Source organism: Dipodomys spectabilis, unplaced genomic scaffold (assembly GCF_019054845.1).
Source record: "Dipodomys spectabilis isolate Male_0828 unplaced genomic scaffold, ASM1905484v1 ptg000346l, whole genome shotgun sequence".
Lineage (NCBI taxonomy): Eukaryota > Metazoa > Chordata > Mammalia > Rodentia > Heteromyidae > Dipodomys > Dipodomys spectabilis.
The window spans coordinates 562,131-577,009 of NW_024871023.1; the positions used below are offsets into that span (position 1 = coordinate 562,131).

At 37.5% G+C, this 14,879-nt stretch overlaps 2 long non-coding RNA genes and 1 pseudogene across 2 annotated transcripts; 2 read left to right on the forward strand and 1 right to left on the reverse strand.

Annotated features, from left to right (window-relative positions):
- Positions 1-424: 424 nt before the first annotated feature.
- On the forward strand, positions 425-1,178 carry LOC122095384 (annotated as a pseudogene).
- Positions 1,179-1,559: 381 nt separating this feature from the next.
- On the reverse strand, positions 1,560-1,776 carry LOC122095385. The gene is made up of 2 exons (XR_006145115.1): positions 1,699-1,776; positions 1,560-1,653 (listed from the first exon to the last, which is right to left on the reverse strand). It is a non-coding gene; the product is annotated as an uncharacterized LOC122095385 (long non-coding RNA).
- A 415-nt stretch (positions 1,777-2,191) lies between these two features.
- LOC122095387 lies at positions 2,192-9,811 on the forward strand. Its single transcript, XR_006145116.1, has 3 exons — positions 2,192-2,281; positions 4,179-4,187; positions 9,802-9,811. It is a non-coding gene; the product is annotated as an uncharacterized LOC122095387 (long non-coding RNA).
- Positions 9,812-14,879: the final 5,068 nt, after the last annotated feature.

Genomic DNA, 14,879 nt, shown 5'->3' on the forward strand with positions numbered 1-14,879 from the left:
TTTCCCTAAATATCTCAGTAGCTAGAAAACTGAATATTACCCCATGGTAATATGAGTCCTGTTTCCTTATGCTTATATATCTAAAGGAATCATAAATTTTTGTGGCTTCTCAAAAGTGGATGACACTAGAGAACCTGAGAATTCATGAGAAAATCTGTGGCAGTATAGGAGACCATGTTACTGGCTGATTTGTCTCAAAGTTTTGATCAATCCTATATTTGTCATTATATACATGTGAGCAGATTTGTGTGCCTAATCAGATATTTTTGTTGCCTATCCATTTGTAGATGCAAATCTTTGTGTGTGTGTGTGTGTGTGTGTGTGTGTGTGTGTGTGTGTGTACAAACTGGAATGCCAGAGAAGCGGCTGCAACACTAAGCGGAGGAGGCAGGAACCTGAGACCGAGAGGAAGCTGGGTGGGACCATGGCAGGGATCACCACCATCTAAGCAGTGAAGCGCAGGATTCAAGTTCTGCAGCAGCAGGCCGATGATGGTGAGGAGAGGGCCGAGCGCCTTCAGCAGGAAGTGGAGGGAGAAAGGCAGGCCCAGGAACAGGCTGAGGCTGAGGTGGCCTCCTTGAACTGCAGGATCCAGCTGGATCCTGACTGAGCTCAGGAGCGCTTAGCCACTGCCCTGCAAAAGCCGGAGAAAGCAGAAAAAGCTGCTGATGAGAGTGAGAGAGGTATGAAAGTTATTGAAAACCGGGCATTAAAAGATGAAGAAAAAATGGAACTCCAGGAAATCCAACTCAAAGAAGCTAAGCACATTGCAGAAGAGGCAGATAGGAAGTAGGAAGAGGTGACTCGTAAATTGGTGATTATTGAAGGAGATTTGGAACGCACAGAGGAAGGAGCTGAGCTGGCTGAGTCCCGTTGCCGAGAGATGGATGAGCAGATCAGACTGATGGACCAGAACTTGAAGTGTCTGAGTGCTGCTGAAGAAAAGTACTCTCAAAAGGAAGACAAATATGAGGAAGAGATCAAGATTCTTAATGATAAACTCAAGGAGTCAGAAACCTGTGCTGAGTTTGATGAGAGATCAGTAGACAAACTGGAAAAGACAAATGATGATTTGGAAGATAAACTGAAATGTACCAAAGAGGATCACCTCTGTACACAAAGGATGCTGGACCAGACTCTTGCTTGACCTGAATGAGATGTAGAGTTCCCCAGTCCCACCTGCCACTGCACCTACCTCTGACCCTGACTCCGCCTGAGGCCAGCCTATCGGGAGCTGACCTTGAAAATGAGGGCTGATCTTAACTGGAAAGGCTGCTTTCTCCTTTTGCCACCCTTTCTACCCTTTATCCTTCATGTCTTTTTTCACCGAACTGTCTCAGCCTCTTCCCAGAGATTCTAGCTAGGCTAGAGGCTGTGCACTTTTGGGAACAACATTTAAGGGATGTGAGCACAATGCGAAATGTCTTTAAAAGCACGTTGGGATGTACACATGTTGTAATTAATTTTTTGTGTTGTCCTAGCAGTCATTTGTAAAACATTCCAAATAATTCCACAACTCTGAAGCAGCAGTCGAATCCTTTCTCCCTTTGGAAGGTTAACTTTTCAGCCTAATGAGTACTGCCCTCCAGAGGAGGGAAACAGATATGGGCCTGCCTTGTTGAGAGCCCAGGGAAAGATTCCACCATGGAAAACCTCATTGCTCTGTACAAAGTACCAGCCAAACCAGCCATGGAAAACCCCATTGCTCTGTACAAAGTACCAGCCAAACCAGATAGGTGATTCTAGGAGTTAGCCACAAAATGAAAACAATTATGCTGTTCAGGTTTTTAGCTTTAAGGTATCTTTGGACAAGCTTATTCTTATTTACCTTTTTCATCAGAAGTGACTAAATTAAGATACCGAGACCTCTGAGAACCTCCGTCACCTCTTTTTTCCCTTATTGCAATGATGGGGATCAATTTAGGCAAGTGCTCTGCCATTGAGCCACATCTCTAGCCCTGAGACCAAATTTTTGTCTCATCTCTTTATCCTTCCTAACTCCTCACAAAATGGGTTATGTGTCCCTCAAGTGTTGAGATGACCACTTAACTGCTGTCTTGCCTCCTTCAACTAAATTAAGAAAATTAGGTTTTTGCCACTAATTTAGCCATATGAAACTCATCTCATCACCCTGTTCTGGGTCTGAAGCTGCTCTTTAAAAGTGTCATCTCATTGTGCTTTGTATCAGTGCTGGAAAAATCTTGTATAGCTTATGTATAAGACTTAAAAATTTTTATATTATTTTGAAACTTTGCTTTAGGGTTGGGGAGCCCTGGCCACCGTCTGGCTTTGAGAGTATTCTACAGTCTGAGGGCTGTCAGCATGCTGATCTTTTGGAGTGTCTTTTCCCATCCAGTTCCCTCTTTTAGATGAGGTCTCTGTGAGGTCTGTTAGGTGTACATCCTTCAGCTTATTGGCTTATAATGTACTCTCTTTGCGGTCTCCTTGGGGCCAGTTAGGAGAAAGAGAAAACAATAATGTAACTGTTTTGATACTGAATATTGACAAATGACTTTTTGAAATAAAGTACCAGTCCCTACAAAAATAATAAACAAACTGGAATGCCACAATTTTTCCCTTTTCAGTTTCAGCACCCATAAAATGAAGCAGGACAAATTACTATAATTTTTGGAATTTAAAACAGAGGAGATTTTGCATGTCTACATCTTGATTTTATTCAGTCATGATAAACATTAATCATAGTTTGTCCAGGATATTTTTTCTTATATTTCTTCCATGGTAATGAAGATAGAAACCATGATTGCACCATTGGTTTCAACCTCTTAACCTGGCCTTCATCACAGACAAGTGTTCCAAATGTTGGTGTATGTCTAGCATAGAATTCTCTAAGTCAAACATATTTGAGAAAATAATCTGAACAAAGTAATTCTAATGGCAATATTTTCAATATTCATAGCAAAGTCCAATACTTCCATGTTCATACTAGCAGGTGACATGCATATATTCCTTAAATATTAATTATTTTTCTGGTGTGATGAGCATATTTACCTGATAACACTTCACAATGAGATTGGCACTTTAAAAAGAAATTTGTCAATAAAAAAGGATGGAAAAATGTTTAATGTTTTAAGCAATCGCACATTGTTTTTAATTGTAACTGAAAGTATTTGCATGCTATCCCTTCATATTTTACTTGTCTAACATTAAGCATGTCTCACTGTTAGGATACATCTAATGGAATAATAACCCTTCATGCTTTGTATTTATGCATTCCTCACAAATGCTGAAATGGAGATCTAAAAGGCATTAAAGTTATTGGAAGTGCCATGAGTTCAAGCCAAATTACCTTTGCAAAAGCCTATCTGGTATGTATCAGAAGATGCCAGGTGCAAAAAGAGAATGTGGAAAAAAAGTCACTATGGCTAGTGGCTATTACACATCAGTTAGTTTCAGACAATTTGAAATAAGCATGTGAATTGTTTTCTTCTTTCAGATGTTATCAAGAAAAAGTCAACAAAATATGTGTAATACATTCTAGGCATGCACAGTTATAAGAACTAACTGCCACTTTATATCTTTTTGTTTGATTTACTATACAATAAGTACCTATATTGAGTCCTTCCCTCTGTCTTGCTCTTACTCGGCAGTAGTTTGACAAAACCACAGGAGGACTAGTGTTATATGAGAACATTATATCATTTTCCCTTCACAATCCTTAATTTCTGAGAACAATTTTACACGTACAAGTATATCATATTCCTCGATGTCATAGTCTAAGGCACAGGTTTTTACATACTGTTATACTTGTGACATAGCATAAAATATTTTCTAACTAAAATATCTTTATAATAAAAATATATCCTAATTAAAGATATATTTATTAAGATATGTGTATGTATATATTTATAAAAATATATAAAAATTTCTAAGTATATATATAATATATATGTATATAACCAAGCCAATACTTCATTCCTTGCTGTATAAATTTCATTAAAGAGAAAAGTATTCTGCACTCCAGTCACCTTGTTTCAGGGGCTGAAATGTTACAATCAAGGTATGTTCTTGAGGGGCTGGGAATATTTGTAGGAAAGAGAATAATTAATTTTGTAGAACAAATAATCCTTCAAAATAAGAGTGATGTGAAGCACTTCTACATAGGTATAAACACTATGATCCTACTTTACATGAGTTAGAGGTGAAGAAAACACCAGCAGCACCCTTCTGTTGATGTATAGCAGAATTCCAGTGAATTATATGATGAAAATCATAGTACTCAGAAGTAGAATCTTCCCTTCTGTCTTTGGTCCAGAAGGCGGCATTTCACTTGACATAGGCTGGCTTGCTGATGAAAGACCTGAGATCATGAAAAGGAAAATGATACAACAATAATTAATACCCCACATAGGACAGTGGATGTGACCAGTGCAAATAACATGTCTATTTGATGGAAGGGCTTCCTGCTATCTTTTCTGTGTCTATTTTGTTTGACACACATCTTAATGTGCTCACATCAGTTATCGATCTTCCCATGTGTACCCATTTATGTTATTCATTTTACTCTTGGAACTAAACATTACACATATTCAGAGCTTTTCTGAACATTAGCTGTTGTCCCCTAGAAGTTCATTCTCACATCCTATTTTCTAGTTTTGTTTGCAAGACCAGGCCACTATACTCTGAAGTGTAGTATTGATACTATCATGGAATTATAGCAACAATACCTAATTTTCTGTTCCAATTTTCTGTCACCTCCCCAAATTTAAGCATTAATCTTTGGTAGGTAGCTCTTTAGAAATATTTCCTAGCAGTTATTTATAGTAGGCAGATAAATATCAAATTATACTTTGGAAAAGTAATATTATCAGGCACATGTACTTTCCTATAACTATACATTTTTAGTACCTTCCTGAGAATTTTCAGGTACAATTCCAACTATGTTCCACAATGTAGAAATGCTCTACCAAATTCACCTAAGACAATATACAATTGAAACCAACTTTTATTAATAATTTCTCAAAGTCATCTTCATATGTCTGTGAATTTGGCTGCTTATCCATAATATGCTATCCACCAATTAATAGCACTGGATTAATTGAGCAAACATTACCAAATTTTAAGGTCAAAATGTATACTGAATCAATATTGGGAAACCTTTATATTTAAAACGGGATTTCAAAAAAAGAGTAGCTCTCTCTCTCTCTCTCTCTCTCTCTCTCTCTTTCTCTCTCTCTCTCTCTCTATATATATATATATATATGCACTGTGTCCTGAGATATTTTAATTTTCTTCATGTCAACATAGTTTCTAAATATGGACCTAGAGGAGACTTGGCATAGCCTTTGATTTGAAGAAAACTGGAAAGCATTTAAATATCTTCTGCAATAATTATGCTTGTAACAACTCTGGGAATAGAAGTACAGAGGCAAAGACATTTACTGTCAATCATGTGGGAAATAAAGTGGAAAACAAAAAAGTAGGACACAAGACACAGTAATGAAGAAAAAAATCAATTAGGGTTAGGGTGACATCGGAGGGTGCAATTCTTTTTTGGCTAGAGAACTTGACCAATTCTCACGTGTCTATTGGCCATTCTTATTTCTCCTTCAGAGAAGCTCCTCTGTAAGTCGTTAGCCCGGTTGTTAATCAATGGTTGTTTCCTTGAGGATTTGTTGTTGGGGGGGTTAATTTTTTGAGTTCTAAGTATATTTTAGATATGACACTCTTGTGCGTTTTATGGGTAGTGAAAATCTTCTCTCAATTGGTTGGCTTTCTATAGATCTTGCTTGCTATGTCCTTTGCCATGAAAAAGATATGCAGTTTCATGCAATACCACTTGTCAAAACTTTCATTGATGTGTTGTGTTTGAGGCATTCAAAGCTTGATAAGAAATGTACTCATCATCTTGCTTATGTAACTGTAACTCCTCTGTATAGTATTTTGCACAATAAAAAACTTACTAGAAAAAAGAAAAATTACCATTAAAATAGAGTTTCTCCTGTTCCTTCCTATAATATTTTCAGGGTGTCTTCTTTGACTTCGATGTCTTTGATCTATTTGGAGATGATTCTGGTGCAGGGTGATATCTAAAGTTGTAGCAGTAGTTTTCTAGAGGTTTAACCAATTTTGCCAGTACCATTTATTGAAGAGGTTGTTTTTCTTCCATTCTATTTTTTTTGGCTCCTTTATCAAATATTAGGTGGCTATAGGACTGTGGGCTTATTCCTTTTTCTTCAGTTCTATTCAATTGGTCTTCAGATATGTTCTTGTGCCAGTACCAAGGTGTTTTGATTACTATGTCTTCGAAATGGAGTTGGAAATTTGGTATTTGTATTGTTCCAGCGCTGTTCCTTTGGCTATTTTTATTCTTTTATTGTTCCATACCAATTTCTAGATTACTACTTCTATTTTCTTGAAGAATGAGGTTGGGATATTGATAGGTATCACACTGAATTTGGAGATAGGCTTTGGCAGTATTGCCATATTTACGATGTTAAACCTCTGAATCCAGGGACATGGGAGGTTTTTTTTTTTTTTTTTTTAACACTTCCTTAGTCAGGATTTAATTTCCATTTTCAGGTTTTTAAAGTTTTCATCATCGAGGTCCCTCACTTCTTTAGTTAACTCCTGGGCATTTTATTTTTTGTTGCACATTTTCATGCAGATATCAACTACTCCTTCTTTCTAAGCTGTTCTGCCTAAATATACGCATTCTTTCTATGGTCTACACAGGTGCAATAAATCAATCTTTAAGTATTATTTTCTTCACTTCTTTAGTATCTTTATTTCACAGTGATAGCTAGGAAAAATTTGAAAATGGTTTCTAGGGAAAGAAACAGGCTTTAGTATTTGGGCTTTCAGAAAATGCTGGTGCTCATGAATGGTGCCTACTGAACAATGAGGCAAACACATCACAAATACAAATATTTCTAGTGCAATTTTTCTATTCCAAATTGATTTGGGTTGTGCTTGTATGCTGTTTCTACATAAAACTTTCATGCACATTCTCGGTCACCATTCTGACACGAAGGTGACAACATTCTACTAAGAATAGACATTGTATGACATTGTATTCTACTAAGAATAGACATTGTATTTATGGATGTCAAGTTTTATGTTTATGTTTATTAGAGGGTAATTTCAATACAAGGCATTTATAGAACTTAAACCCATTTCTGACACATATGTTGCTTTGCCTGACTTGTAGATATGCTTTTTCTTTGTATATATCTTTTAATTCATATCTTAAATTCATATTGATTAAAAGTAACAGTAAAATGGGCTATTTTTCAAAACAAGTACTAGTACATCTTAAATAAAATAAGCAGGAAAGAGAAAGTTTCCCAGAAAGTTTTTTTTTTTTATACTGACATCAAATATAGTGTAAGCAGGGGTTATACTGTGGGGGAGGGACATACAAAGCAACAAAGAGATAATCTTATAAATGCGTTAGAAACACATGCATGAAAGAAAAAAACATTAAAATATATATCTAAGGGTTAGTTTTCCTGACATCACATTATCTGACCTATTCTGCTTGACATACATATACTAGATATTGCAAATAAGGGAAACCATGGGACCTATGTTTCTTTGGGCCTGGCTTACTTCACTTAATAAAATTTTTTCCAAGTTTTTACATTTCCTAACAAATGGGGCAATGTCATTCTTTCTGATGGAGGCATAGAATTCCATTGTGTATATATACCACATTTTCTTGATCCATTCATCTACTGAGGGGCATTTGGGTTGGTTCCATATCTTAGCTATGGTAAATAATGCTGCAATAAACATAGTTGTGCTGGTAGCTTTACTGTGGTCTTGTTTGTAAACATTTGGGTAAATGCCCAAAAGAGGGATTGCTGGGTCATAGGGGAGTTCTATGTGAAGTCTTTTGAGGAACCTCCATACTGCTTTCCAAAGTGGTTGAACAACTTTACATTCCCACCAACAATGAAGTAAGGTTCCTTTCTGTCCACATCCCCTCCAGCATCTGTTGTTGTTAGAGTTCTTGATTTTTGCCGTTCTAACTGGAGTGAGGTGATATCTCAATGTTGTTTTGATTTGCATTTCTTTTATGGCTAGGGAGGTTGAACATTTCTTCATGTGTCTATTGGCCATCCTTCTTTCTTCTTTAGAGAAGTTTCTCGTTAAGTCTTTCGCCCACTTATTTATTGGGCAGTTGTTTCTTTGAGGATTTGTTGTTGGGGGGTTTAATTTTTTGAGTTCCAAGTATATTTTATTTTATTTTTTTTAATTTTATTTTATTTTATTTGAGAACATACTGTACAGAGGGGTTACAATTACATGGGCAGGATAATGCATACATTTCTTACCAAGCATTGCAGCCTCCTCCTTTGTTTACCCTTCACCTCCCTTCCAGGCCTCCCCCCTCCCCCCACCCAATCATACCCCCTCTCACCCCCCCACCGACATTGTAAAGCTGGTTTTGACATGACATTTTGTACTTCTCATTGTTGCAACAGGTCCACCTGAATCCTTAAACGACTTGTTTGTCCCCGTCTCCTCCACATGTTATACTGACATCAAATATAGTGAAAGCGGGGGTTACAATGTGGGGGAGGGACATACAAAGCAACAAAGAAATAATCTTATAAATGCGTTAGAAACACATGCATGAAAGAAACAAAAACATTAAAATACATATTTGAGGGTTCGTTTTCCTAGCATCACAATCGATGACTTTTTCCGCTTGACTCATACCTATACTAGATATTGCAAATAAGGGAAACCAGGGGACCTATGTTTCTTTGGGCTTGGCTTACTTCACTTAATATAATTTTTTCCAAGCCTTTCCATTTCCTAACAAATGGGGAAATGTCATTCTTTCTGATGGAGGCATAGAATTCCATTGTGTATATATACCACTTCTTCTTGATCCATTCATCTACTGAGGGGCATCTGGGTTGGTTCCATATATTAGCTATGGTAAATAATGCTGCAATAAACATAGTTGTGCTGGTAGCTTTAGTGTGTCCTTGTTTGTGATCATTAGGGTAAATGCCCAAAAATGGGATTGCTGGGTCATTCGGGAGCTCTATGTGGAGTCTTTTGAGGAACCTCCATACTGCTTTCCAAAGTGGTTGAACAAGTTTACATTCCCACCAACAATGAAGTAAGGTTCCTTTCTGTCCACATCCCCTCCAGCATCTGTTGTTGTTAGAGTTCTTGATTTTTGCTGTTCTAACTGGAGTGAGGTGATATCTCAATGTTGTTTTGATTTGCATTTCTTTTATGGCTAGGGATGTTGAACATTTCTTCATGTGTCTATTGGCCATCCTTCTTTCTTCTTCAGAGAAGCTTCTCTTTAAGTCTTTCGCCCACTTACTTATTGGGCAGTTGTTTCTTTGAGGATTTATTGTTGGGTGGTTTAATTTTTTGAGTTCCAAGTATATTTTAGATATGAGACCCTTGTCCGTTGTATGGCTAGTAAAGATCTTCTCCCAGTCTGTGGGCTTTCTATTGATCTTGCTAGCTATGTCATTTGCCCTGCAGAAGCTCTGCAACCTTATACAATCCCATTTGTCCAGCCTTTCTTTGATTTGTTGTGTTTCCGGGTCTCTATTCAGAAAATTTCGGCCTGAGCCAAGGAGACCCAGGGTTTCTCCTATTCCATCCTGTAATGTTTTCAGAGTGTCTGCTTTGAGTTCAAGGTCTTTGATCCATTTGGAGTTGATTCTGGTGCAGGGTGATATATAAGGATCTAGCTTTAGTTTTCTACGTATAGTTAACCAGTTTTGCCAGCACCATTTACTGAAGAGGCTGTCTGTCTTCCATTCTATTGTTTTAGCTCCCTTATCGAAGATTAGATGGCTATAGGTCTGTGGGTTCATTTCTGGGTTTTCAATTCATTCCATTGGTCCTGAGGTCTGTTCTTATGCCAATACCAAGCTGTTTTGATTACTATGGCTTTATAGTAGAGTTTGAAATTTGGTATTGATATTCCTCCAGCAGTGTTCTTTCCGTTGAGGAGCGTTTTTGCTATTCGGGGTCTTTTATTGTTCCATATGAATTTTTGGATTGCCTCTTCTATTTCCTTGAAGAATGAGGGTGGAATTTTGATAGGTATTGCGTTGAATTTCTAGATAGCCTTGGGAAGTATTGCCATTTTCACGATGTTAATCTTTCCAATCCAGGAGCATGGGAGGTTTTGCCATTTTTTAAGTTCTGTGTTGATTTCCTTTTTCAACATTTTAAAGTTTTCATCATACAGGTCCCTCACATCTTTAGTTAAGTTAATTCTTAGGTATTTTATTTTTTGTGGGGCTATTACAAATGGAGTTGCTTTCCTAATTTCAGCCACACTTTTCTCATTGTTGGCATACAGAAAAGCCATTGATTTTTGGGGGTTAATTTTATAACCTGCTACTTTGCCAAAGTTTTGAATCAGCTTGAGTAATTTGCGAGTGGAGTCTATGGGATTCTTTAAATACAAGATCATGTCATCTGCAAAGAGGGAGAGTTTTATTTGTTCTTTCCCTATTTGGATCCCCTTTATGTCTGCATCTTGTCTTATTGCTGTAGCTAGGCATTCTAATACTAGATTGAAGAGAAGTGGAGAGAGTGGGCATCCTTGTCTTGTTCCTGAGTTAAGAGGAAATGGCTTTAGTTTTTCACCATTGAGTATAATGCTGGCTGTAGGTTTGTCATATACAGCCTTTATTGTATTGAGGAATGTTCCATGGATCCCTAATTTTTCCAAAACCTTCATCAGGAAGGGGTGTTGGATCTTGTCGAATGCTTTTTTTGCATCTATTGAGATAACCATGTGGTTCTTATTCTTGCTCCTGTTGATGTGATGAATAATATTAATTGATTTGCGTATATTGAACCAGCTTTGCATCCCTGAAATGAATCCTGTTTGATCGTGGTGTATGATTTTTTGGATGAATTGTTGAAGTCGGTTGGCCAAAATTTTGTTGAGAAGTTTTGCATCAATGTTCATCAAAGAAATGGGTCTATAGTTCTCTTTCTTTGATGAGTCCCTGCCTGCTTTTGGGATGAGGGTTATGATGGCTTCATAGAATGTGTTCGGTAGTGAGCTTTCTCTTTGAATTTCATTGAAGAGTTGGAGGAGAATTGGTGTGAGCTCTGCTTTGAAGGCCTTGTAAAATTCCGCTGTAAAACCATCTGGTCCTGGACTTTTCTTAGCTGGGAGGTCTCTTATTGCTGTTTCTATTTCAATGCTTGATATGGGCCTGTTAAGATAGTTTAACTCATCTTGGTTTAGTTTTGGCATGTCAATATTTGCTAGGAAGAGGTCCATTTCTGTCAAGTTCTCAAACTTATTAGCATAAAGTTTTGAGAAGTATTCCCTTATAATGTTCTGAATCTTGGTTATTTCCGTGGTGATGTTTCCATTCTCATCTCTGAGTTTATTCATTTGGGTGTGTTCTCTTCTTTTTCTGATAAGATTTGCTAAGGGTCTGTCAATTTTGTTAAGTTTTTCGAAGAACCAACTCTGTTTTGTTGATTCTTTCTATAGTTTTTTTGGATTCTAATTCATTTAATTCTGATTTTATTTTGATTATTTCTTTCCGTCTACTGGATTAGGGTTTATCTTGCAGCTCTTTTTCAAGGAGGTTTAGATGTATCATTAAATTGTTAGTTTCAGATCTCTCCAATTTGTTGATGTAGGAGCTCAGAGCTATAAACTTGCCTCTGAGTACTGCCTTTGCTGTGTCCCATAGGAGCTGGTATTTTGTGTGTTCATTTTTGTTGAATAGCATGAACATTTGAATTTCCTTTCTAATCTCTTCCATGACCCACTCATGATTCAGCAGTGTGTTGTTCAGCCTCCATGTGATACCGGACTTCTTTGGTGGCTTTTGGTGTTGAGTTCTAATTTTATTCCCTTGTGGTCAGAGAGAATGCAAGGTATAACTTCAATGTTTCTGAATTTGGACAAGTTTGCTTTGTGGCATAGAATGTGGTCTATTTTCGAAAACGTTCCATGTGCTGCTGAGAAAAACGTGTATTCTGATGCTGCTGGGTGAAATGTTCGGTAGATGTCTGTTAAATCTAGTTGATCTATGCAGCTGTTTAGATCTGCGGTTTCTCTGTTGAGTTTTTGCCGGGTTGATCTATCTAGTGGGGAGAGTGGTGTGTTAAAATCCCCAACAATTAATGTCTTTGGATCTATATGGGATTTGAGGGAAAGTAGTGTGTCTTTGATAAATTTGGGTGCTCCATTGTTTGGCGAATAGATATTTAGAATTGTAATATCCTCCTGAAGGAGAGATCCTTTAATTAGTAAGTAGCGACCTTCTTTATCTCTTCTCACGAATTTTACTTTGAAGTCTATTTTATCTGATATTAGGATTGCAACTCCCGCCCGTTTATGAGGGCCATTTTCCTGGTAGATTTTGTTCCAGGCTTTAACATTGAAAATGTGTTTGTTTTTATGGGCTAGATGTGACTCCTGCAGGCAGCAGATAGAAGGGTCTTGTTTTTTAATCCAACTAGACAGTCTATGTCGCTTAATTGGAGAGTTCAGTCCGTTAACATTAAGAGATAGGACTGAGAGGTATTTGGGAGTTCCTGCCATGTTATCTACCTTCTTGGGGGCTGTGAAAACTGGGTTCTTCCTATGGTTCTTGGATTCTCAGTTTGGGTGCAGTTTCTTGGCCTTTATTGTGGTCTTGTTGGTTTTCTATGTGTAGGACATCTTTAAGAATCTTTTGTAGGACTGGTTTGGTGGAGATGTATTGTTTCTTTTCTTTTCTATGGAAGGTTTTTATTTGGCCTTCAGTTATGAAGGAGAGTTTAGATGGGTACAGTATTCTTGGTCGATAGTTGTTTGTTTTTAGGGCATGGCATACATCATTCCAGGCTCGTCTTGTTTGATTGTCTCTGCTGAGAAATCTGAGGTGATTCTAATTGGTTTCCCATTATAGGTGATTACCCTTTTCTCCTTGACAGCTTTAAGGATCTTTTCCTTGTTCTGAGTTGATCCTGTGTGGATTATAATGTGGCGGTGGGATGTCCTATTCTGGTCTGGTCTATTTGGGGTTCTAAAGGCTTTTTGTATCTGGACAGGCCTATCTTTTTGCATGTTTGGGAAGTTCTCTGCTAGGATCCTGTTAAACAAATTTCCTAGACCATTAACTTCTGTTTCTAGGTGCTCTTCTACACCCATTATCCTTAGATTAGGCCTTCTGATGGTGTCTTCCAGGTTTTGGATAGATCTATCATATTTCTTGGACTTGTCTTGGATGGTTGTGTGTTCTTTCTCTATAATATCTAGGCTGTCTTCATTTCCTGAGATTCGATCTTCTGCATGGTCTAACCTGCTGTCAAGACATTCTACTTTGTTTTTTATCTCTTTTCCTTTGATTTGGTCAGCTTTGAGGGCTTCGAATTCTTTGTTGAAGCGTTGTTTTAGGCCTTGTATGAATTTCTTTACTTCTTTAATTTGGTGTTCAATGTTTATTCTCAAATCACTTATTTGATTGGTTATGGTTTTTTTGGACTCCCATTCCTTCTGTTGGGTTCCATTCAGCATTCCCTTTGTTGTCTCCCTGACCTCCTTCAGCTCTTTGTTAATGGATTCCATGAATGCCTTTAGTGATCTTTGTGTATTCTCTATCTGCTCTCTCAATTCCTGTATTACTCTTTGATCAGCTTCTTCCCGTTCGTGGGATTCCTGCAGTTCTCTTTGAGTGTTCTCAGCCTGCTCATGCCATTCCTCCCTTTCTCTTTGAGTATTCTCAAGTTGTTCACGCAAATCCTGTATCAGTTTTTGAGTCGCTTCCTCACGCTTATGATATTCCTGTATAAACTTTTGGGATGCCTCCTCTCTCTCCCTATCACGCTCATACAGAGTCCTTTGTAAGTTGTCAAACTTTTCATTTATCATGTTTGCCAGCAGTGTTTGTAGAACTATTTCGGAACTCTCCTCTGGATTATTCATTATCTGTTCTGTCCCCTGATTATCAAGATTGGGAATTGAGATACCCGAATTTGCCATTTTTCTTGTGTTTTTCCGGCTTACTCTGCCCATTTGAGATGAAGATAGCACCAGTTTTGTGCTAGAACACTATCTTAAGGCAACCATCAACCAAAGTTTGCATTTGTACAGTCAATAGTCTACAGATACAATCTAGTTCAACAGATACATCTATTCGACATCAAACAACTATATGTTAATGGGCTTCGAACAGCAGAGAATTTGGAATACCAGAAATTATTAGGGTTAGGGAGAGATGTGGGTAAAAAATAGGAATAGATTGGTGTGGGGAGGCACAGGGAGAGTTAACTATGTCCTAATCTCAATGCAGGAAATAGGTTGGGTAGGATGCAAGTAGAGAGAGAGAGAAAATGAAGAAAGGGAAAGGGAAATGAAAAGAGACCAGAAAAAAATAGAGATGTAAAAATTAATATTACTATGGAGATCAAAATACAATCTATTTAGAGAGGAATGTGAACATATTGAAAGAAGGGGAGGGACATAGAGGAGATGTGAAAAACTTTAAAAAATGCTTAAAATATTATGTAGGTACAAAGAGGTAGTACTGTTATTAAGGAATTTAAGTCTCAGAGATTTTGAATTGAGTAATAAATTTGTGGATTAAGTGTGTACACAATGGGGGATAGGGTGTACTAGTTAACTACGGGTTTGTCTGAGGATGTGCAGGACAAGAGTTAAGTCACATAAAGAAGAACAAAACATATTTACCATAGCTAAGACATGGAACCAACCCAGATGCCCCTCAGTAGATGAATGGATCAAGAAGATGTGGTATATATACACAATGGAATTCTATGCCTCCATCAGAAAGAATGACATTTCCCCATTTGTTAGGAAATGGAAAGGCTTGGAAAAAATTATATTAAGTGAAGTAAGCCAGGCCCAAAGAAACATAGGTCCCATGGTTTCCCTTATTTGCAATATCTAG